Source organism: Larimichthys crocea, chromosome X, assembly GCF_000972845.2.
Source record: "Larimichthys crocea isolate SSNF chromosome X, L_crocea_2.0, whole genome shotgun sequence".
Classification (NCBI taxonomy): Eukaryota; Metazoa; Chordata; class Actinopteri; family Sciaenidae; genus Larimichthys; species Larimichthys crocea.
The window spans coordinates 20,388,247-20,414,211 of NC_040020.1; the positions used below are offsets into that span (position 1 = coordinate 20,388,247).

The 25,965-nt window shown below is 41.4% G+C and overlaps 1 long non-coding RNA gene across 1 annotated transcript; it reads left to right on the top strand.

Moving 5' to 3' along the window:
- Window positions 1-826: 826 nt before the first annotated feature.
- Window positions 827-23,095, top strand: LOC113746640 (uncharacterized). Its single transcript, XR_003463006.1, has 5 exons — window positions 827-1,177; window positions 2,649-2,795; window positions 5,649-5,715; window positions 15,742-15,862; window positions 21,660-23,095. It is a non-coding gene; the product is annotated as an uncharacterized LOC113746640 (long non-coding RNA).
- The last annotated feature ends 2,870 nt before the right edge of the window (window positions 23,096-25,965 follow it).

The window sequence follows — 25,965 nt, forward strand, 5'->3', positions numbered from 1 at the left end:
CTTCAGATACACTGTATTCACTGCCTACATCAGGAGGAGAAGACACTGTAGATACTTCAGAATCGTAGGCTGCACAGCTCTAACTCGTTCTTTAAAGAGAGGCAGAGTCAGAGCTTACTCAAGGGTCAAGACAGGAAAAGTTTAAAGAGGCATATTAAATAGGCCTGTAGAAATATGAGACTTTATACAGTATGAATTATGTTAATTTTATGCTTATATTATTATATCTTAATAGAGTCTTTCTATTTTATATTTAATAGAAAAATATTATATTAGTTATAAAATATTTAATTAGTTATGACATCAAAAGGAAATCACATAATAACAGGTTAAAGAGATACAGTAGTTTGGGGGACTCTTTTTTTTTAGTGTTGTTTTTTCTACAGTCAGAAATTATTAAATGCCTGAGGACATTTTTTATATATTTAGTGTATCTGAAATTATACCAAACAGCAATATTAGTTTTTTTATGCTCAATTCTTGAATGTCTATGGGGATCAAAAAACATAACCATGATCCCATAGACATTTTTCACAGCAGCCATTTTGGCATATTATAGTAAACACAGGTGTTACCAATGATGCTAATGAAGGTTCCCGTTCCATTCAGGCCAAACAGGGTCAGGGTGCTGCTGTGGTGCATGTTGGTTAACAGGAAAGTCTCTGCTGCACTAAACTGAACTGAGCCTTAATTAGTACTGTATCATTGGAAACACCTGCGTTGAGCCTAATATTTCATGTCGAAATGGCTGCTGTGAAAAAATGTCTATTGAGTGGAACTAAGAAACTAAACCCCTCTATAGGTCTATATCTTATTTTTATATTATTGTAAGATGTTTCTTTTCTCTTCTATTGTTGTATTGATAATTATTTTATGAAGGTGTCTCAGGTGGAATCATTTAAGGCTTTAATGAGGAGGGTCAGCGGTGCGTAATTAAAGGTCACGGGTCACATATTATCAACTGCGTCACCAGAAGAGGGAGCAAGAAGATAGAAACGACATTTGGAGTGGGAAAAAAACATACAGAAGTCTAGTATACAATGTGTCTAGACCTGCTGGTTCGTTCAGTGACAATATTATTAACTTCTCATAAACACTGTGACACCCCGGCGGGGGGTCCTCACCTGGCTAGAGCTGCCTCGAGCTTCATTGACAGAGAAAGAGCAGGGGATTACAGGTAGGTGTTCTGCTAGCTTAATTGGGCTTTAGCGGTGTAATAAACTAGTTCATTCAAGAGGACAAATTCATTCAGGTGAATTTGTGGACTGGGAATGTTTTTTTCACCTCCACTCCTTCAGTTTAGCCTACAGCTCTGCAGGTGATTGACATTTTGCCCTCAGGCCGTAGTCTATACAATGTGAGCACCATATACTGTAACAGGCTCAGCTGAGCTACAGCTGGAAATTGAGGCACACTTTCTTATAATATCAATGGTAAATGTCAAATTAACTGATTTTATTTGAATTATGCTGTATTCATTTTATTGTACTTTAGTGTATTTAATATTTACTATAATAGCATTAATGTATTATGGGAAGATATAAGTACAATGAGGTCACTTTATATTCCTTTATTTTCAAATATGTGACATTTCTGTTCCTTGTAGCAATTTACTTTTTACACCGTCGTTGGGCATAGCTAGCGCTTTGTGAATTGTCCTTTAAACTGCTATAAAACATTTATTTTGCTTTAAACATGTTTTTCATATTAGTTAGAGGGCATGAATTATTAAACATTGTCTTCACAACCTGGCAGCCCAAAGGTTTCTGGGGTTTACATCATATGTTTACATCATAAGGGACATTCTGACTCATCAGAAACACAGGTGGCCCTAATGACATTAAGGATGGCTCAGTTCCATTAAGTGTAACAGTGACAGTGAACCAGGGGTACATCCCATGTCTCTTATTTGATTTGTTCTTGCTCCTCACTGGAACCCTGAGCTCTTATATCTGCTTGGAGGGGTCTCTGAGGAGCCATGAGTGGGGCTACAAGAGCCGCTTTTACCAGCCAGAGTTCCATATTTTATTTGTTTTCAGGTCCACTGTCTAGGTGAACATTCGGTTAACTGTCTTAACGAAAGAACCACAAACATTTATTAGAAAGATTTTGTCTTTCCATGATCTGTTATTTTTCCCCATTAACTTAAGGGGTTGATATAAGTCACATGATTCATGACGAACCAGTCTTTCCTGAAACATTCAGCAGAATAAATGATTTCCAATGTTCAAAAGACAACACAATCCTATATTGGGTTATATAATACTGAATTCATGATAACATTATCAGTAAATAAAGTTAAGTGTTAGTAAATAATCATGTAAATGTATGTAAGGTGCAGTAAATAATGAATATAAATGCATATTGTCAGTGCAGGACACAGTACAGGTTGTTACTCATGTGCAGGTGCTTGTTAAACACTGATCACTGTGTCTTTAACAGTATCAGCAGAGTGTACGTGTGTGCAGACATAGATTCCATCAAAAGTCTGTACAGTGTGTTACAGTCGACTGATAGCTGATCCAGCGGTGACTAGCTGCTACAGTTATCAGAAACAGACCTCGCTTCATGTGATGCTTCAGAGGGAAGGACAGCTCATTTCTCTAAAAACATGTTTCCTCATTTCTCCTCTCTTTCTTTATTTGCAGCTCTCTGTGCATCTCTACGACGCAAAGCACAGTGACAGTGAGAGGAGCACAGATGTCATTTGAGAGACTCAGTAACTCAGTAACTAAGCAGACACAATCTCAGGATCTCTCTTAAGTGGAATGCAGCTATCATTATCAACTACACCTGTGAGTTTCCTGCTATGAACAATGTGTAAAAATGAAAAGCTGTGCAACCAGTCTGCTGTCACGATACTACTACATGTAGCACTACCTTTGTCAGACTACTGAATCTTAATTTAGATCAACAGTTCATTGGTTTTGAATGTTTGACAACTTCGTTAAAAAAAAGATAAGCTATATGCTATCGGCTGTGATAACCACTGTATGTAACCACCATAATCTATAATTTCAATAACAGTGAGTGACTATTGGGAACAAACAAGTCACTAGATGGCAGAAGGGTACTTTACAACAAGAGTTGACCTGCAAAAACTGGAATACTCGAATAATTGTTGATTTCGCTACTCAAAAATGAATTGATTCAATCGATTCATATGTAAAAATGATATTCTAGGCCATTGTGTGACATGAGAGATCTCAAGTCTCTGCAAACAATGAGCAGTAAAGAGGTTAGAGAAATGAACTGAGGTATGATCACATGGACAGGAACACAATTTTCTTCTTTTTCTGGAAAGTATCTATGAAACTATTAATATCACAAGTCCGCAACAGCCAGTCTTAGTAAAAATGTCTAAACCTTGTAAGTGCACCTTATTGTAAATGTAGAGATAACGAGTCCTTGGATCTTAAAAAGCCAGAGAATCTTTCTCATAAGACACATTTACTGACTGATGATTATTTTCTAGCTAAAAGAGTTGCCATGACCATCAGTGACCGCAGGGGGGAGGCAGAGAGAAACAAATGTGGTGGAGGGAGTGGTTGTGAGAGGAAAACATGGTTCCTACTGAGAGAGGGAAGAGCAGGGAGAGATGAGAGGGGGGCACTTTGATTTCTGACCACAAGCCTAAAGCACCACTGTCTTTCATCAGACTGTCATGCTGTTTCATTGGCTGTTTCCCAGCTCTTGATTTTACTGCCTGCGTGTACTGAGTAGGAGAAAACAAGCATAATCAATGCTCCTCTCCCCGCCCCCCTACACCCCTTCTCCCTCTTTTTTTTTTTTATCTGGTGGTGATTATTGACTGGATCTGAAGGCTTTTTTTTTTTAAGACTTCCACTGAATCAATTTCCTCTCCTGGAAGACGTTTTTGGCTCCATCAGGGTCCAAAACCCCAAACCCTCCCTCCTGTTGCTGGGAAACCACTCCAGTGATTTGTGTGTTGTCAGAGTGCATTATAGACAGTGACATGAGAGAGAGAGAGAGAGAGAGAGAGAGAGAGAGAGAGAGAGACAGAGAGAGGGAGAGAGGCTAGAGAGACCTTGGCTGGAGAAAGGGGGAAGAAAGAGAGAGGTGGGGGTTCAAGAATAAAAATGATTACATGCACATCTACTCTGGCTCCCCTTTTCTTTCTTGTACTGTCTCTCTCAAAAAAACACACACACACACACACTGTATACTGCACTGTAGGGCTCGATTAACATGCTTTGATTCCCCTGTCTCTCTCTTTCCTCTCTCTCGCTCTCACTCTCTGGCATTTTAACTGGGCTGAGTTTCAGCTTTTGGGATTAAAGGAATGAAGAATGTGTTTGGCAGCAAAACTGTTGGGGAGAATATTTGATGTTTAATTGATAGAGGTTGGATGTCAGAGCAGAAGGCTTGTTATTTGCAATTACCCTAAATCATAGTGAGTGTGTTTGTGTGTGCGTGTGTTCGTGCGTCTGCCTGCACGTCTCTGTCCATATGTGTGCGTGTGTCTGTCTGTGATTTAGAGGCAGGAGCTGTGTTTTTGTGTGCTGTAAGCGCAAGCGATTTCATACTACGGTCAGAGACGCCTTCCTCTGCCAAATTCCTCTCTCCTTGATGTGAGAGTAAAACTGTCACATTAATTAAAACAATAGGGCTCTGCTCTGCAGTACACTGCTATGAAGACCATTCAAATTTGGAGGAAAAAAGACCTGTGATTATCTGGCGATAACAATACGCGTGGGTGTGAGGATTCTTGTGAAGTTTTGCTGGAGCAGTATCATAAAAATTGTCTTATACTGAGAGGTGTTTCTCATATTTTGTCCACGCCACTCATATTTAAATGAGGGTTGACTGAATGTTGGGAATACAGCTCAACAGACAAAAATGCACCTCTCTTACACGTTTTCAGCAAACTGAACATCCTAACTTTCATAAACTTGCACGTGTGAGCGCACTAATTTAAAAATGTGAAACTAAATGTAAGCATGGATTACATTATATAATAATGAGAATATAATGTTTTCACCCCCCGTTGCTACTGGTAAGCAATAAACACCTTTGCTTATATCCTCTCATAGCCAGGGTTGACCTACACAGGTGTTTTCACTTATTTAGCCTAATTAGAGCTTTCCTCAGGACAGTGCGGCGTGTACAGACTGCGCTTGAGAGGCCATTTCCCGGCTGTGTTCAAAACGTTCCCTATTTACTATGTGGTGTGCTGCATTTACCGTCTGCCATTTTTTTTGCGTGTCCAGATGCTCACAATGTTGACATCAGTGTGATGTGTTGTGTCAGTGTTCACAATCTTATCTCTATTTTTGTGTACGCCAACTCCCAAGAGAAATATCTCTTATGTCTCTTTCTCTACCAGCTAGATGATACCTGATGTCTGTTTGTTTGTCATGGAATGCTGGGAATGTAATGTACAGTAAATCTATCATAGCTTCTTCATTCAAGACAACAGCACCAGGTAAAACTGGTTAGAAAGGAATTTGAATGACAATTCACAGTGGACAAAAGCCCGCAGCTGTTAGTTATGGTAATTTCGTAAGTTCTAATTTAGTTGCAACCAACACAAATTATATTAAACTCTCTAAACTCTAAACTTAGGGTGATATTTAAGACTGAAACAGAAATCTCTCTCTTTTCTGTCTCTCTCTCGCCCCTTGCAGAGCGCTGGCCCTCTGGTGACCCGGCATGGTGTGAAACTCGTCACACAGAGTGGCTGCAAACCCACGTGTGAGTCTGTCCAGGCAATCATCTGTCTGTCTTCCACACTCACTTACATTCAGAGCTCACCTTGAGGGCAGCCCTGCCTCTTTCTGTACCAGCAGGGATTAAGCCCTCATGGGAACTGTGCTCAGTCAACAGTTTCTTAGCACACAAGTGCTGTGCCAACAGCTAATCTAGCTTCTATCATCACAAGTTTCTTTTTGAACCATGAAAGAAAATGCACATAAGTTCTTGTTTCATAATGTGTGTAGGTAAATGTAATATCACTACAACCAATAATGTACACCAAAACATGATTGTAATGCAAAGATGTGAAAAAAAACAGGACTGACAGAAGCGTCATTGTTTATAATTCTGCTCCTCGTCATTTTTGCAGTAATATTACACAAGTGTACAATTAGTGTATTAGTCTGTGATGGATAACATGTATACATCTTCAACACGTTTATTATACTGAAACCACAAACATCGCACTCAGAATAGACACAGTAGAAATGTAGGAAAAAAGACACAAAAACCCAAAGAATGAGTAGAAAACTTGATGCAAGCCTGAATGAAAATAAAAATAGATCTACAAAAAACACATGCAGAAAACAAGCTGCCAAACAAGTTGTTGTAGAGAGTGATGGACTTGTTTGACTTGGCAAATGCAGAAAAGTTTTCCATAAGGGCTCAATGACAATCCAGCACAAAGCAAGAACAAAGAGAGAAACAGACATCCCATGACTTACAATGAACAACAGTAACAATGTGTATTTAATCATTATTAACGTGACTTAGCTACTATCTTTACTCTTCAGTTTTGTTTCTGTGAATTTTATTTATTTTAAGCTGAATTCCATAAATACCTGTGCTGATTGTCTGTGTTTTGTTTTTAGGGCCCACTGCAATTGAGAATAATTACATGTGGGTTTGATATGCGTCAGCTTAGTATCCAAAATCTACATACAATTCAAACAAATCATTTCAGCTAACACATGTTCTGGAGAAACTTGCATTTTGGTTGTCTGCCTTGTTGGTTAGTGTTAAATGTTTGCTGTATTTGTTTATTTAGGTTTGTCTTTTGTTTCATTTTATATTGTGTTATATATTATATTATATTTTATCATTATTTTAAAAACTGTTCCTGGCTAGTGTTAACTGTAGACAATGATCGGTACAGGATGTCAGCGTCAAACTAAGTGCTTCTGTTGACTACACATACACGTTCGCGTATGGTAGTCGTGTCACTTACTTATCCTGAGCAGTTTTATTTCAGACCGCAGCCACAGGTTCTGCTGGGAAATGTTTTGGAGAATGTAGCTTGGGTGGATGCAAACACACCTCTCAATAGAAGAGTTACTGAAAAGAATACGGAAAAGTTATTTAAAAAACGGCGACGCTAACACCACATGACTAAGAAATGTAGTGAAACTAGTAAGGCCGCTACTTGTAGTGTCACTACTGCCTAACCCTGCATATTACATATTATTACATTCAAACTAAAATCTGCAATTTTCTGTCTCAGACAAAGAGGACTCTGGATTTTTATTTCAATACCGTTCAAGACCAAATCTGCAGGGATATCATTAAATTGTGAACCGACAAAGCACAGAAGAAAACAGACTGCTTGGACCACGCCCCACCCAAAGAGATTTGGTGAATACTGGCTACCTATGTTGGCTATATACCGTCTGGTCATGGTCCTGTCATACACTCGTCATGACCTGGTCATTTGATTTGACTTTGCCTCAGTTTGGGTGGTCTTTACTATAATACTGTCTTGTGTGTTCATCAACCACAACTAGACAGACATCAAAGTGTGACCCTGGGCTTGTGTTTAATATCAGTATGGGAAAATAGACCCATGGTGTGAAATCCATTCTTTCAGTGCTGTTGGTTTTGAATGGATTTTTGGCATCTTCACCTTGGACCTGCCAAGACAAGCCCATCAGCTTTTCTTAGTAACAGAAACGTAGTAAATGTATTGTATCTGTGTAATACTCAAGCACACATGAAAGACTGCTATTAATTAAAAGACATTAAAGATGGCAGGTTTAAATCCCCCTAAACACAAATCTCATAAATCAAATAAGGTTTTCAAAGTGAAAGGTCGATAAAATAAAAGCGATAATGGGAAAGAAACAGAGCAGGCAGACACAGGATGTTTGGCGTCTGTTCCAAAACACCACAGATCATTTATTACAAACTTGTCTGGACACATTCTTGTTCACACCCACAGAGCGTGATTTCAATTTTCAGTTATGATCCGATCCTTTTGTAAAGGTAGCACCTATATCACGATGAATCAAGTGAAATGTTAAAAGATTAAAGTGCTGCACAAAGATATCTAGAATTTTCTGGCAGATGTATTTTCATAGAGCGTGCTGTCTGGGATTTTACTTTATCTGATTTGATTTTTATTTATTATTCTTTTCCATTTCTGGAACTTCAGGGTTCATGTGATGTGCATGTCACAGTAGAAGCCGTACTTACTTATCATGTATGTTCACACACACCCACGCACAGATGCACACGTATATACTTTAACGCGCTCTTTCTGCTCGTCTCACTCTGCCCTTCCCCTTCCATCGCCTTCTCTTTTCTCCCCCTCCATTCTCTGGCTGACAGTGAGGCTCGAGGCGGGCTGGAAGGTTGTGAGTGGAGCCATTGTGCCCAGAGGTCAGAAAGAGTCAGAGAGATACAATGCCAGGGTCAGAGTCACTGCGGTGATGGCCCGACCGCTTGGCAGCATCGTCCTACTCAGCCAGATAAAGCACAGTTGGGAAAAGAAGCATTCAGGAAAAGGGAGAGGGAGGAGGAAAGAGGATTTCAGCGCAAGTGTCTTTTAAATAGTGGAGCTATTTAAATAGAGGTGCACAAAGAAGAATGAGGAAGGCTTCATAAAAAATGTATGTGGCGGTAGGTGGGATGTTGGAATAGAGAGACAGTTGAGAAGAAATACATAAAGGTGATACTGTCACAGTCAAATACTCCTGGAGTGTGAAAGTACATGGTTGGTTGGTCATGTGACACACTCAAAAATATGGCTGTGTGCTGTGCTTAAACAGTTTTCAAGGCTGCTTTTGATTAAATAAAATCAAAATAAATTGCATGTTTAGACTAGAAGGGCACTCAGAGAGAGCAGACCTCTGCCAAGGTCAATAGTAGAGGAAGTGAAAAATAATTTGTGTATTCGCTCATGTTTCCAAAATTGAATTGGTTCTTCCTTGGCACATGATACACCTTTCTAACAAGTTCCATGGAAACATGCAGGACTGTCATTTATTCAGACAGATAATGTATGCAGTATGTCAGAGGGCTCATACCTAGTGTGCGTGTGGGTATGTATGATATGTCTGTGTGTGCGAGTACAGGTGTGTCTTTGTTTGTGTGCACATGCCAGCTGTGGCTATAATTATAATGAGCGCTGTATTGCAGGCAGAGATGTTTTAATTTCTTCAGAAAGTCTTGACATAAATATGAGACATCATGTCAGCGCTAGGTTCGATAATCACACCTTGTAGTTTACTGCCCGTCTCCACTGAAGCGCTAATGTGTTGGTCTTAAGCTCTCTACAGTCTATAAACGTAGCCTCGGCTGGAATAACCACCATCTATTAGCTGACCTGCTGTCACCCAGCCACAAGACAATCAATACCCTCTGATAATGATGTCATTTACCCACAGTACACCACAGATAATGATGAGACTGGAGGTCTCCTGTTATTACCTCATTTCACGGGTTTTGTCTCAAAGCAGGGATCAACCGTTACATTTTCATGAGTGTGTAACAGAATTAACTTTGAACTTTGAAAATTGAATACGTCAGACAAAGACACGTGTAGCACATAGTAGGATCTAACTGATGAGTGTTGTTAAATTATTCATAAAAATTATTAGCAAATAGAAGCTTGTGAGAGACAACCTGAGGGTGTACACTTTTATTCTAATTTTGATGTTGAGTTAAAATGCTGATTATTTTACAGTATATATCAATTATTTTCTTTTTTAGCAATATGCTGTCCATCAAAAAGATCTGACATAGTACTGTATGCAGAATATTTGCATACATAGAACATATTTACTTAACAGTCTCCACTCAGTCTGCACAGTCATCTGGTTTTTACATGCATGGAGGTCTAATTTTAGCATGTACATTTTATTATCTGCATGTCATATGTTGTTTTTTTATGAACTCAGCTAAAAAGATTCCTGAAAATCAAAGATGAATGGACATTATTTTAGACTTTTGTCTCACTACACTATTTAATCTCCACCTATTAATGTCCAAATTAAATTGTACTGACTAAAAACCTCCTTGCAATGATTCACGAAAAACATCCAGTAATCTGAAGGTTCCCTTTGCAGTTGTAAGAGAAGGATCCAGTAGTTTTTACTTTGACTGCCTGTTTGTAAGCCTGTCAGGACCTAGTCACGAAGAAATGTAGCAGTGTGTGCAAGGGTGGTGTATATACTGTAGGATGCATGAGTGTTTGTGTGCGTGCAGGCGTATGCATGTGTGTTCACGTGCACATGTGTTGTAAATTCATGCTGAGGTGAGGTCTGAGCCTCAGGTTGATCCACGGTCGATCTGACAAGAAGCACAGGGAGTCAGAATCCGCCTCCAGCCAACTGCCCCCCACACACACACACTTCTGTTCTACACACTCACACATACACACATTTTCACCCCCACTCCTTCGTTTACTACCTCCAGCATCCCTCTGCAGCCTCCATCCTTCCCCTCCTCCTCCTCCTCCTCCCCTCTCGCCCCTCCAGGATGCGGGTAAAGACAGCCAGGCTGAAGTGGATGTCGGGGGGAATTAGATGCTAGCAGACAATTTGATTTCTTCGTCTTCAAGGCTTCCTACTCCTCCACAGACAGGGGCAGCACAGAGAGTTTGATGCTCACAGATAGCAGACAAGCAGGTCTGAGAGGAGAAGGAGGCACAGATAGAAAGAGACAGAGAGAGGCAGGTGGAGGTAAAGAGTGATAAAGACAGAGAGGGATGGGGGTGCAAGACAAAGGTAAGCTTAAAGAGTGAAGTTTAAAACATAGAACAAGGAATAAATGGACAGGTAATTAAGATTGACGCAAAAAAAGAAGTACCAGTGAAAAGAAGCGAGCCAGAAACCAGCGAGGAAAACACCAGAGCAGGGGAAAGGTTGAGTGTGTCAGCAGGAGAGAAACAGAGGAAGACAATAGGAGAGGCCATCCAGGCAGCCACTTAATAGTCCACCCACTCGCTGCTGTCCAAATGGGTAGATTGACGCCTGTTAGCTCCTTTAAGAGCTCCTATAATGGACCACAGTTTAGGTGGGCGGCAGGAAAGGGAGCCATCCTGACCAAAGTAACTCAATTCTTCTGTTCTGTTCTCTTGTTTCAGCCCCTTTCAGCGCATCAGTGTGGTGAACAGATCCTGTGCTCTTACCTCGCAGTGATCATGTACACAGATAGATTTACTAACCCACAGAGGACTCTGGCAAGGTGAATTATGGCGAGAGTGGCCAACCTTGTGGTAACATAATGTCAGTTGTGTGTGTGTCTGTGGGTTCTGTGCATTATGCACATTATGAACGTAACACATATACTGGAGGTGTGTCTGGAGGTGTGCATGTGTGTGTGTTGGTGCCATCATGCATGTCTGCCTTTGTAACGGTCCATGCTACTTAAGGGTTAAAAAGTTAGGGGGGACTGGATTAAGGGATCAGATTTTGTAGGTACATGAACTTACTGTATTATGACGTTATAACCATATAATGAAGAAGGTCTGCAGGAGGCAGGAGCCAAATCCCTACTGACAGTCAGCCCCTACTCCCTAAACTTGCTAAATGTGCTCCCCACTTTTAAAATCTTTTGATCTTTCCTTTCATTTTTGTGTAAATTGAAAATACACAAGTAGAGTATTATGAGTGACCAAATATACAGTTGTCACACCTTGAAGAAAATCAGCATTAAATGTGAATATTTTGATATTCTACATTAATTGTAACATTGTGTCATCGTTGGCAGTGTGTGAAATTAGTTCCTCATGCCAATTGGAAAAAAAAAAAACTGCACACTGAAAATAGAAAATCTAGCAGGGCACATAACAGCCACAATATTACCTGACTTGTGCATCACAACAAGGCCCACATTCTGCACCCAAGAGCAACAATCTACATTGTGTTTACATGTTGACTTTGTCACCGATGTGCAGTCACTGATGTCTGTGAAGTATCCCCCTCAGCTGCAGGCAGTGCTGCTCACTCGTCTGTCCAGTTACTGCGGCTGTCTGGCTCGTAGCAGGGGAGAAGACTGTATATCCACTCCACTTGTGGGCTGCCAGACCCTGAACACACCCAGAGTAACTTGTTAACTGTTCACTGTTGGTGCCCTCCAGCCCAGCGGCTACACTTTGCATGTCTCCAACACCCCCACCCCCCACCACCTCCACCAACCCAGCTGTGGGTTGCCAGGTTTTCAGTCCCCCCAGATGCGGGTTGCCAGATCATAGTAAGCCCACGCAGCATGGAGGGGGTCTGAGAAGATGGCTGTGGCCCGGTGCCACGCTGGGCCCGGTTATTATCTCCAGATGACATCAGCATGAGCAGCAGATGCCTTTTTGGCCACAGGGGCCGAACAGAGAGAGAGAGAGACAGAAAGAGAGAGAGTGTGTGACTGTGCGTGTGTGTGTGCTTGGCTGTCTGCATGCTGCTCTCGGCAGGATCAGGCTATTTATTACCTCCCCACTTATCAGGCCATCTCCCTCACTCAGCTGGGAAGGAGTGTCTGTTTCATTCCAAAACGACCATTTCTCCTCATGATGATAATGTAATCATGCAAAGACACCCCCACACACACACACACACAGATGAAGCATTTAATAATAGCGATCGTTATCTATTTGCTGTGGCAGTGACGCTAACATGCACACGTGAAAAATGACATGATAATTATCCTCATGAATAATTATTATGATACTAATTGATAGTAACATTCACAGTGATAGCAATGAAAGAACACCGCTTGATGTCACACTGGAATACACTTTACATGACAATCATCTCAGTAACTGTGTGAGCACGCAAATAATGTGACTTACACTGAGCAAGATACTGCAGTTAATGATGGTGATCAGGTTTGTTATGTAGGTCACCTGGTGTGTGTGTGTGTGTGATGGGAGAGGGGGGTTATTTATGCCTGTGTTGTCTTTGAGGGACAGGCTGAAGAGGCAGGAGATTAAATTCATGGAAGGAAATCAAAGCAGAGGCAGACGATTTAGATTAAAGCGCCTGCACCTCACCAGGTTTAGTAAGTGCACAACGGTGTGTGCATGTGCGTATGTGTGTGTGTGTGCGCGTGTGCTTGTTAGCCAGAGCAGCCCTTCCCTGTCTATCACCTCACTTATTTTACAGTCCTCCTTCCCTGTAGCTTATTATATACAGTCTCTCCCTGCTCAGTTCTGACCAATTTAATGGAGCAAAAAAACGGGCATCAGGAAATGATATTTCTAATCAGACAGTGGCAAAGGGCCCCTTTTATTAAAGTGGGGGTGCTCTCTCTTTCTGTCTCTCTGTCTGTGTTCAGAGCAGTCTACGAGGCTGATAATGGCCTCTGCCAGCCTGGTGTCATCATATTAAAGCACTGAACGATTCCACACACACACACACACACACACACACACACACACACACACACTCTTTCCTGCTCTTCTTTTCCTCCCTCTCTGACCGTTTCCCTCATATTCTTCCTCCTTCGCTTCTTTCTAGTGAAAATGGACACTTTTGTTGTTCTTTCTTTTATTGCTCGGTACTGGTGTGTATTATACCTTTAGAAAAAAAAAAGAATCCCCAGAGTACCCTGGGCCAAGCAATCGCACCTCATAAAAGCAGCTGTGGATTTGTAAAGCGGTAATGTGCTGGTGATCTCATGCACTGTGGCAGGTGGATGATGTGGCAGAGCAAACAATGTGAATGTCTGCACAATATAGTGCTAGTATAGTGATCGAAACCGTATTGAATTACATTTTATTTTATATGTTTTTAATATTTTTCTTCATGTGTAAATGTACTTGGGTTCTTGTGAACTTTTTTTTTTTTTCACACATAAAATACAAACTGAGTTCAAATAATTTATTCAATATATACTGATGATTTTTGTGCATGCTCATATCTGAGTGTATTGTACTTGGCACAAGACTGAATTAAATATCTTTTACCTTCCATCTTAATTAAAATAGTTGTGACAGCGCTTTGTTTTCAGAAAATTTCCATTCAATTTTCTGTGGTTAAATAAACAACATTACTGTACGCTTTTGAAGCTGTTAACTGATAACAGAAAGCTGCAGGGACATTTTCCAAAATGTCTCCATGGACTCTATGAAGTTGATCTTATCTGAAAGTGATTAACATCATAATGTTTGAAGGTCAGCCGTCTTCATGAGAAGAAAGTGGATTTGTTAAATGAGAAACATTTCTTCTCAGGCCACAAAAGGCAGCCTGAGCCTTTTAGCGAAACCTCCTGCTTGAGCTGTTGCTGCTTAGGGCGAAAGGACTTAATCCAACAAGAACATTGTAGTTAGCCTGCGAAGACAAGACCTTCAAAATGCGTTTTTAAATGTTTCTGCTCACCAACCAACCTTCAAATATACATAATGCTGCATTATACGTTGGTAGATATTAGATGATTGTCCCTAATTATTTCAGTAGAGCCAGACTGCAGCCAGTCAGTCCATCTGACAGCACACATGGTCCAAAGGTTTGGATTTCCAGTCAGGTCTCACAGTGACAGTGCCTTGTTTGTTTGAAAGCTTGTAATAAAACTGGGATTCCCATAACAGTTGCATCTGTACTTTGTACATTGGACAGCAATGATGACACACACGGTAAACTCTTCAGCAGCTGATGGACTGATGGCCTTAAACTGATGGTGTAATCACATAGCAATATCCTGTTAACAGTTCATTTGTTTGCATGAACAAGTGCGTGTGAGAATATCTTCACCGTCAAATGTAAAAACTTGTGTGATAAAACAAAGCACATGCTTGATCCACACCTCTCTGTCTTCTCAAAGCTTTGAAAACATTCTTTACCTTTGCTGCCTCGTCTTTATCTACATCTCTTCTTTTGTGGTGGCTATAAAAAGGTTAAAATAAAATCAATAAAGAAGAATGGCTTTAAACTCATCAGTGCACTTAATATAAGGAGTCAGTCCCAGAGCCCATTGGTCTTATAACGATTTAGCCTCTGAGAGTAACAAACAATGTTTCTGGTTTCCGGTCAGCAGATATCTGTAAAATAGATAACAAATATCCAGGCCAAGACTGTTTTTGCAGTCCAGTTAGCATGCAGATAACTTTAAAAAAACAAGTAAAAAGCGAAATCTTTGTCCGACAATGTGAATCTCCACACAGTCTGTTGCAACCAAAACCCCCTCAGAAATGATCGGTCAATCGTACATGGACTACATGCAGAAACCAGAACACTGCTGGGGCCAAAATGAGTGTACATCATTGCATCAGTGCAGTGTAGATATTTTTTTTCAGTGGCCATTCACAATGATATTCTCTAGGCTGTTAAAAGGTTATCTCATGCTACTTATAGAGTCATCTTCTCTAGTAGAAGCACCAGACGTGCTTGTGTGTTTGCATCCACGCATGCAAGAGCACATACTGTGAGTTTCTGGAGGCATAGTTCATTTGAGTCGTAGCTGGGAATGCAGATGGTGTCTGAACAGTGACAGACTAAACAGTTGCTCTGGGTTGCATCAGTTGTGTTTTTCTTACTCTGTGCCATATCATCACAGTGGAGTTAAATCAAACTTAACTCCTAATTACAGGCCACTGCTGGCTACGTGGGAGTTGTCCCAGAGATAGTCAGTGGTTAGTGTGGAAACCGAGAGGAAACAAAGTGTCACACAGGTAACAAAGCCTGGTTGTTCTGAGTCTGGATCTTGTTGCAGTTTCCTCTCCTTTCTTTTTTTATCTTTTAGTTGCATCAGCTGCGGTATGCAAAAAAAAATCCTGCTAACCAGGATCTACTAATAACTTCTCTGTGTCTCACCCTCCAGTTAGTGTGTTTTCATCCGGAGGTCCTTGCGCTGTCCTGGAAGTTGACTGGTGACCACAGGTGGAAAACCAACAGTAAGCTGTCACCCAAACTCAGACACCACCTCCACGCTTGAGCTCAAGGTAAACATAAATGTTGCCAGTACACACACGCAGTCATGCGTATACAAATACACGGCACAAAGTCACGCATAGTGGTCTTTCTGATATGCACGGAACACTCATTAATTAAGGTTTCTGACGTGGGTATTCACATGTGCTCACACACACACATGTAGGGATTTGGGCACAAAGCAAACAACTCATTAACACACTCATGCCAGCACGCACACCAAACACATACAGAGGCAAAGCAGTTTACACTACACAGCACGTGACAAGTGCACACAGCGGTCAGTCACAGGACTACTCTCCTTTTACTGCGTAACAGTGTTATTGTAAGCTGATAAATCAGTACTTCCTGAATGTCAACATAACTGTCAGTCTGCTGAAGAAACAAAATATTGCTGGATTAATTGTGGCGTAAGATGTAGGGGATAGGTTGTGAAACTGTCCTCTGCGTGTTCTGATGAATAACAGAATATAATAATGGAGGCTAATGCAAGTTGAAGACACACCCATGAGCAGATACCTCTCTGTAGTTTTGTGTCGGTTCACTGCTGTTTAACTCACGTTGCCCTTCCAGCTATTCATTAAGTTTCATGACAGCGTTAAGCTGGTTCGAATGCCATAAAAGGCGATGGCTGTGAGCCAACGGCCTCGCCTGCACAGCCACAGCTGAGGCGGCCATTTTAATAGGTATTGACGGCAGGTTTTAGCCGCGTTCTCCCACCACGCTTAAAAGCCCATGTTCCACTGATTAGCTAATTAAAACCTAGAGCGAGGGCCATCGATCCAGGGGAGGGGCATCTGTCTCTCAGCATGAGATGACTCCCTCTCTCACAGACACGCACACAGCTCTTGGGGCCTAAAAGCATTACCGAGGACTTTTACACTTCACTGGATCTATATATCGGCTTTGAGTAGAAGTTATCACTTCTATTTTGAGAACATTTGCTTGTGATTACCAGTTGAGGAGGTGATATTTTCGTGTCCATAGTGTGTGTGTGTGTGTGTGTGCGTGTGCTCATGGTAAGGAGGCCTGTGTTCGATCGGCCCCTTTCCAGGCTCTCGGTAATGGTGAGTATTTATATGCAGAGCTATCAGACACCTGATGGAGGCAGATTACAGGCTTGTGGCTGGACAGGTAGCTATAGAGATGTCAGCTCCCACTTTAACAGAATCAAGACTCTTCCCTTTTTCTGCCACCTCACATTACAGTTAATACCATGATATCACCAGACCAGTTTGAGACAAGCTTATTTTCCAGATAAAGGATAAAAATAGATAAATACAGTGTGCTGTGTTAAAGTTAAGTGTTAAATCTCAGAGAGAGAGAAAATCACTTTTGGAAATGAGCCACTGTAGCTACACAGAATAGAGATGAGACGAGTGAATCAATAAATTAGATATGGAGAAGTAACAATGGATCTTATTATACAAATCTGATTTAAACACATAATATACTGTGATAATGTTTATAAATTCAATTTTCATGATGGTAAAGTCATCAATAATAACAGAATGATCACATCACAGATTAAGTCACTTGATATTATTAATTACATTTGATGTTATTTTCTTATCATGTAAATGTACAGATGTAGTTGTGGCATTTCTTTAGTTTATGTAAGAATGCAGTCAGTGATTTTTGGATTTGGATTGGTTTTTAGTCAGTGTTCAGTCATTTCAATAAATGTTCTTCATGCTCCACTCTCAGTCTTGGAAAAACTAAAGCAGGAAACTAAAGTTCATAATCGTGATGTTATGAGGATCATGTTATGTTATGGAATTTATGTAACTTAAAACTTGTAATAAACAAACACAGAAAACTTGTTTGAGCTCCTGCCTGTATAACAGCATGGGGTTAGCTGCCGTTGATGTTATGCAACTTATACACACACACACACATCCCTGTCTGGAAAGTAGGCCGTGTTAGTTCTATAATCACCCTCTTTCATAATAGGACTTATCCTATCTTGGACACAGCAAATAAACTGTGTGTGTGTGTGTGTGTGTGTGTGTGTGTGTGTGTGTGTGTGTGTGTGTGTGTGTGTGTGTGGCTCAGCACATTCAAGCGTTTCACCTTACATTGCATTGAATATTTATACTGCTGACCAACAGTTGAGCACAACAGAATGCTGTGTGTGTGTGTGTGTGTGTGTGTGTGTGTGTGTGTGTGCGAGTGTGTGCGAGTGTGTGTGAGTGTTCAAATGGGATGTGTTGATGCATCCATGCATCTATCCAAACAATGTACATGTGTGTATAAAGACGGTGTGCGTTTGATGGCGTGGGGCACGCAGCGCCTTGCAGACTCACATTTCCTCCTCTGTATTCATTAGCCTCCCGCTCGTCTCTCCTGGGATGGAGGATTAGCCCGTGAAGGGAAATGAATGCTTTCTGGGTAGACGACGTTCTCTCTGCCTGCAGCAGGAGGTCCATTGTCTGGTTTGATATCCGCGCAGGACACGGGACATCTGATCTGGCAGCCCTGACGCACATGACACAGCCGTTATCACAGGGGGACCAGAGAGGAAGCTGAAACATGTTGACAGGAAGTGCTGCCGTTTCCATCTGGGGACAACCGTTTGATTGGAGAAGTGAAATACGCCTGTGATTGACTTTTGTTAAAAAAGTGGTGGATGGACAGGAATGAAGATTTCACTGGCTTCCTGTTGGCAAGTGGTGACAGGAGACTTGTCAACAGGAAGTTGATTTATGCATGTGGTGTGGGTCATTAAAACGTGTTGGGAATTGATTTTACTTTGTAACAGGAGGAGAGTCAGCAGTTCAGCCTTTATTGGGTTGCAGGTTAGAGAGTAAACAATAGGAAATAGCGTTTGACTTATGGAATATACTGGAAGGGGATTGATTGGCATTAAAAGCATGTGTTTGAGACAAGGCAGCTGAACCACTCTGAGGACAGGCGGGGGAGTTGAAATTTTGATGCAATCGATGGCAGCGGACATAAATGCAAAAAGGTTTTCATAATGCATTAGCAGCTTCTTGTATTATTCCACTTCATTACTGAATAATGCTACATCAGGAAATAGATTTTTTTTTTTCGAACCAATCTTTAAAAAAGATTCTCTAGGACAAAATTACTGTCTGCAAATGGCAGCATTAAGCATCACAGGATAGAGCATGTCTTTCACCACACTGCCCCCTTCCCCTCTCTCCTCTGTCCACAAAATCCATCAAGGGAATTTAAATAGCTGTTAATTACTTCCCTGTCCCTATTGAAAAGAGGAAGAGAGTGTGAGAGGAATCAAGAGAGAGACTTTAAAAGAGCTAAAGCTTCGCCGTGGTGCAAATCCTCTCTGCCTAACAAAACCAAATCAATGTATACCCCTCAGCCATGCACAAACCACTCTGCGCTCGCACATACACACAAACGGGAAGATGATCCTGTAAATCTGTGGTCTCTAGGGGCTGTTTGAGTGCTACTCCAGGGGTTTTTGGGAGGGGGTGACCACAGGGGTTAGGGATTGAAGGGAAAAGTGTAAATATCCCCAAATTGCAGCTAAAATGTAACATTAGGATTGGTAAGCCCCACTTTCACCCATAATCTTCCACAGCACTAAACCATCACTCTAAATGACCTCTATTACAGAGCCAGAACCCATTAAGTCAATACAGGAGAGATTACCTGTGAAATAGAAGCGACTAACTGCCTGCTCTGACAGACGCGGCCCCCCAAAAAGCCTGGGGCAAAATTAGATTTGGGGCCGGGCGTGGCGTGTGCCTGCGGGCTAGAATTAGAGGATGTAGTATCGACCTCCGCTTGCTTGTTAGGAAGGAATGTGTTTACAAGGGCATAAGGGTTGATCACAGTGCAAATGGCAGAGATCAAGGCAGTGTTGTGTAATTTAAGACCAAGTGAGATCCTGAAAGCTGAGTGGTCAGGTGGTTAGTGACGTACTGTACTCACATGTTGGAGTTCAGCAATAGTCAGTGTTTCCATCTGCTGGAACACATTTGTTGGATAAAAACTGCTGGAAACACACTGTGCGAAAAAAACAAAGGGTAATATATGACAACTATAGACTAAAATGATAAGAGAATTAGACTCAGCTGTCAGCCTGCTGAGCGTAATTTACTGCTATTAAAAAAAAAAGGGTATTAAGCGCCACTTAGTTTTTAAAACTGAATCTGTCATCAGTGTCAAGTTTAAGTACAGGAAGTATTTTTTATTAAGATAGGTGGCCTAAATGGAGATAAATAGAGATCCTAATCCATAAAAGACTTTAAGATGTGACAGTTGAGCTTCTAATCTTAATAATGGTTCATCCCTGTTTTGAATCATGTGTGGAAAAGCTTAAAATAATTGCTACTGTAACTCAACATTGAGAGTATTTAAATCATATATTTGACTCCATAATCAGCCGTTGTGTGCAAAGCTCAACCAATGTACGAAAAGCAGACCATGTGTTGGTTTTATCTATCTAGATTCTGAGATATTTGTGGATGAGTGGAATTTTGTTTGTATGGCTCACCGCGTATAGTTATATTTTAAAAATGTCAAAATACTCCCACATTGTCAACAGTTGCCTTTGGAGCCACTTTTTTACTGAAGAAATGGGTTTCTGTAAACAGTGCTGACAGCATGTTGTTGGGGTTTTCTGGAGTAACAGGAGCATGAAAGATGTAGGCAGAAATCTCAGAGACAGATACCTCCAAACAAATTCAACCAAAACTACAGTATGTGTGCACCAAGATACAACTAGAGGTCAATAAAAATGTCTCCTGACAGAAAACCTCCATCCTCAACATCCTAAAAAAAAATTCTCTTTTATTTCCTTATTTTTTCCTTCAGCCTCCTCCTCTGTCTCTCTCTCCTTTGTCTCTCTGCCACACTGTAGTTTGTACCAACAAGCCCCAGATCATTACAGTACATTACTCCATATGTTTGCTATCACAGAGGCTGAAGTTGCATTTTTGTTAGTGTGTGTGTGTGTGTGTGTGTGTGTGTGTGTGTGTGTGTATTTTGTTGTCAGATACTATTGGGTCAGATTGAGGTGATTTCAATGCTGTGGTCACGCAGTGCGATGCTGTTCTTTGTGTTGATGCGTGTTTAGATTCATGGATGCATATGTGTGTGTGAGGACCAAAAGTGTGTGTGTGTGTGTGTGTGTGTGTGTGTGTGTGTGTGCGTGTGCGCCCGTGTGCACGTGTGTGTGTGCGTGGTGTTTGTTGCCATAGCAGACATCCCGCAGGGAGCGGATAGTGGTGCGGATGGAGGGAGGACGTTTTTAAGCACTTCAAAGTGGCCTCATTCCACACAGCTGAGCTCAGAGGTGTGTGTGTATGTGTGTGTCTGTGTGTGTGTGTGTGTGTGTGTCTGTGGGTGCGTATTCTCCCTATGTAAACCGCTGTGTGATTGTCTGTCACTATATGTCTGCATATATGTAAATGTGTTTGAGTGCATGTGTGAGCTGACACATCTCTTTATCAGTGTGTGTGACGTGCATGTAGACCGTGTGTGTCAGTGTGTGAGGTAAAGATGGACTGCTGTACCTGGCTTTGTTTATGCCCTCTACCAACCGGGGCCCCTCTTGGGAATGAACTACAGAGAGCAGTGTGTGTGTGTGTGTGTGTGTGTGTGTGTGTGTGTGTGTGTGTGTGTGTGTGTGTGTGTGTGGAAGCTGTTTTGAGTATATATATATATAAAAAAAAACTGTCTTACACACGCAGAGTGGAAGAGCGAGGGAAAGTGAAAAGATAGAGAGTGTCACAGTGACTGATGAGTTTCTGGTTTCAACCTCGGACGCAGTGAAAGTGAAATACATTTTCGGTTGCTTTGTCTCCTCTTTCCCCGCAGGAGAAAATGGAAATAGCCAGCATCGAACCGGCGCAGTCAATAACACTCTCCAGAAAAGGGCTGAGAGGGACACTCCCCGCCAGAGAGCAAGACTGATGGAGGGAGGAGTGGGCGATAGCCAGAGTATGTCAGGTTTCATCTGCCCCATGTGACACACAGCTGACAGCTCTGCTACACTCGATCTAGTCTCAAAACTATCACACACACTTTTTCTCTCTCTCACGTCGTCCTCTCTTTCTTTCGTGCATTCACCATTCTGTCTTTCCCTCTTGTTTCCAGTTCTCACACTCTATCTTCATCAGTCTCTCACCCCCTCTGGGCTGCCATTTTGCAGCATATGGCTCTCCCACACAAGTACTCACACATGCACTGCCATATGCGTTTTGCTCATACACCCTCACATGCACTGTCTTTCTCTCTCCTGTTTATTTGCTCATCTTCTTTCTCTGTGTATCTTTATTAAAGTATCACCTAGGCAAGTCATTCGCATTTAAATGAGCTAATTATGAAAAAGTAACAAGATGAACAAGAAGAGGGGGTGCGAGTGAAGGGATGAAATTTTTACCTCTGTCTTTGGATGTTTCTTCTGACTGTCTGCTTGGCTGAAATGTCACGTCTTCACGTGATTTGATTTGTTTCTGTCATTTTCTCTGCCCACTTTTGTCTCAGACAAGTGAAGTACTGAGCTACATGTCCTGGTCATCCAACCTTCAGGTCTTTCATTGTGTGTGAGGTAGGGTATTGTGTCAGGCTTAAAACATGCTTAAAGTAACATGTAACATCTTGCACAGCAGGGTGCCTGACATGTTTCCTCACCATGGAGTTGACATGCACGTTTACAAAATGTGAAACACATGTAATGTACTATATCTCACAGACAGTGTGTGTATGGCTGCACACGGCTCATGCTGGCTACATGTTTTAGGCCTCAGTCATTACTGATTTAATTAAGGTTCAAAGTGTAGGCAAAGGATAATTGTGGTCTTACACTCAACAGAGTAGGATTAGTAATGTTCCAATCCAGAAAAAGGAGGATTAACATGATGAGACCTTGAGGGATGACATCACGGTTACGGTATAGTCAGAGTTTAATAAGGTGCAGTAACTACTGTGATGTTTGGACACACAACATATACAAGGGGAAGACATTTTATGTGCCTTTAACGTTGAGAATGCAGAACGCAACTCAATTCAGTTTTATTTGTATAGGCCAGAATTATAAACCAAGAATTTAGATTTACAATTTGTACACAATACCACACCTTCAGTTTTAAGACAGCTGTTCACAACAGGAAGTATATAAGTATATAATGGCCCATCATTACGTTACTGCATATCATGGATTTGCCTCCATCCTCATATTTTAGTATCAAACAAATCTCCCAGATTAGGCCATTTTGTGAATAAAGTCTTATGCAGGGAAAGGCATGTTGAATGCAATTGAGGCATATGGACTAAATGAAGATATGGATTCATCTTGTTTTCTATAATATTAGATTATTCGATTTTGTATGTTTACATTTGTAAATAATAAAGATATTCTTTATTTCCAGAGTTTCTTTCTGCACTTTATCTGAAGCTTGAATCATAACCATATGCTCAAAATCTCATCCCTCCATATCTCATCTCATTTTCCGTTTGTTGTGGCACCGGACATAATCTCCAAGTTGGCCGATGTGCAAAGGGGATTACTGTGTTATTGGTTCTCAACAAAAATGTACAAAATACTAAATCACAGTAAGACAGCAAAAGAACTATGGTTGTGTATATTTATGTTTCACAATTTTCCAGCTTCATTTCCATGAACTAGAACTGAAGGAGCACATTTGTATAATTTAATTTGTCAGGATCGGGAACACAAAGAGTCTTTCGCTGACCTGCTGTAAACGGAGGAGACAGATTCTAAAAAACATAAACCAGTACGTACGAGCTGATCTGAAATATGTTATTGTTCATTTCACATTAGACAGAAACTACACAGTGCTGATGTTGTCGAAGAGTCACCTGTGTCTCTCCCACACAGACACATACAGTACATACATAATCATAAGTTCTCTCTCTCTCTAATCAGTGGAAGCTCTGCCTCGTTCTTTCCTTCTGTAATTACATCCCACGTACCGCATCAAGCGGCAGATTGAATCCTCATCGCCGCACTAAACGAGTTTCAAGAGGAGAGATTGAGAGAGCGACGTAGAGACAGAGAGAGGAATCTCTCCCCCCTTAATGAATTCTGTCTGTCTCTCATCCCTGTTGTCTCTCCGTCTGTGTGTGTTTCTGTGAATGTGTGTGACAGAATTGGGTTCTTTTATGACGGCTTGATCAAACGCTGACACATACACTCATGCCAGACACCAAATGTACACAGCGTGTTTGATCGGAGCATTGTTTCTTGTGTGTTCTAATGTTTTGTTGTGTCCTGAATGATGTGAGCAGCACTTTAATTAGCTGCAATTGTTGGAGGTATTTGTGTCTCATGAAATATGCTGACTAACGAGATGTTAATAAGCTCTACACATGCATGGGCACTGCCAGTGGAAGAGAATAGTCCCCATTATAATCAATAGCACTGTGGCCTTGCTTCCATGTATATGTATTGATCTGCCTGCGCTGCTAAATGAACATGTGTGTCTCTTTGTTTTGTTTTTTTTTCCTCCTAAGGCTCTGCTCTTCGGTGCTTCCCTGCTTGATTCTCCTCTCCTGTGTGTTGGTGTGTTTGCGTTCTGGGTGTGTGATCGTGGCTATGGAGATGGCTACCAGGGGGTGTGTGTGTGGGCGTGTGTTTATTTGCATTTACATGCAAACTTGAGCGCACACATTTTGCTGCGTTTCTTAGCGTTTGTGCCAAGAGATGCCATATTTGTGTGGGTGTCTTTTTATGAATGTATAAAAGTCATCTGTGCGTTAACCGCAATGATCAGTGCAACCTTTTTGTTGGGTTCTGTATGTGTGTGTGTGTGTGTGTGTGTGTGTGTGTGTGTGTGTGTGTGCATGAGGTGGGGGTCTCAGGCGCTCCTGTGGTGAGATTGCATTGACCGCTGTGTTATTGCTCTTTAATTATCAATTACGGCAGCCCCCCATCCCGGGCAGAGTGGGGGGGTGGAGGCGTATGCGGAGGTGATAATGAATACAGAGCTGCCATTAGGACAGTAACCGGGCTCTCCGTCTGGGGCTGGGGAGCCAGCGAGGAGGAGGAGGGGAGCTGGCTGGTGTGCTAATGAAACAGGCTGCAGCTCAAGACAAAAGAAAAGCCACCATCCCTCCCTCTCCTTTTCTCTCTTCCCTTCTCGCCATCCCATCTTGATCCCCTCATCATCTTTTTTATCTCTCATGTCATTTTCTCGCTCACTTTGCAGCCCACGCCTCAAACACACACATCCGCCACAAACACCCCTATAGACATAACATACACACACACACACACAGGGGAGTGCGTTCTTACAGACAATAAGTGTCTGTATTTACTGAGTGGGTCATCTTTGAAGCTGTCAGCTAATCCGTTTGAAAGTGTGCCCGCTCTTTCGTATCATTACTTCTTTCTTTTTGTTGTGCCGTTGCTTTTATGGCCATGTTTTCACTGCTTTCAAAAATATTAAAATTTACATTTAATTCTCTAAATATGAAACAAATAAATACAATAATGGAGGGTTATAGTTAAGTCATTTTGAGCTCAGTGTGTTTGTAGGCGTCCATATTGGCTCTGTGTGCTCGCCTGTCAGTTCCATGTGCAGTACAGTATGTAGGTGGGCGTCCTGGTGATTTCTGAGAAAATTGAAGGTGGCAGTTAATGAGTGAGTCCTTTCTCTATGTCTTCTAATGAGAGTGACAGTGCTGAAGTTACCTGAATAATTAACAGTGTTTTTAGTAGTCAGAAAAAGCTGCATATTTTTGAATTATTTGTTTTTTTCATGCTGAATAAATTCAGCTGCAATTGCAGTTTTTTTCCCAAAAAATAAACGTCAAAAGTCAAAACTTGGAGCACAAAAGATTTCCTGTTGAGTCAGTGGGATGTGACACTAGGTGAGGTGTCAGTTACACTTTGTCTGTACAGAATTCTCTCAGTCTCCCCAGGACCTCTACAGGATCAGGATTGTTTCATTAAATGCAGTAAATATGAACAAGATTGTCTCGGTTTAAAATGTCAGGTACAGTCTTATGTATGTTGTGCAGAAAAAGCAGGACTGCACTTTGAGATTAAGGACGGATAATCCTACATGAAATAAAGATTTTTATTTGCTGCCTATTGGGACATGCAGTCAATAAATCACTGTGCCTGCCTACTGTGTTTATAAAGAGATGCCACATGACA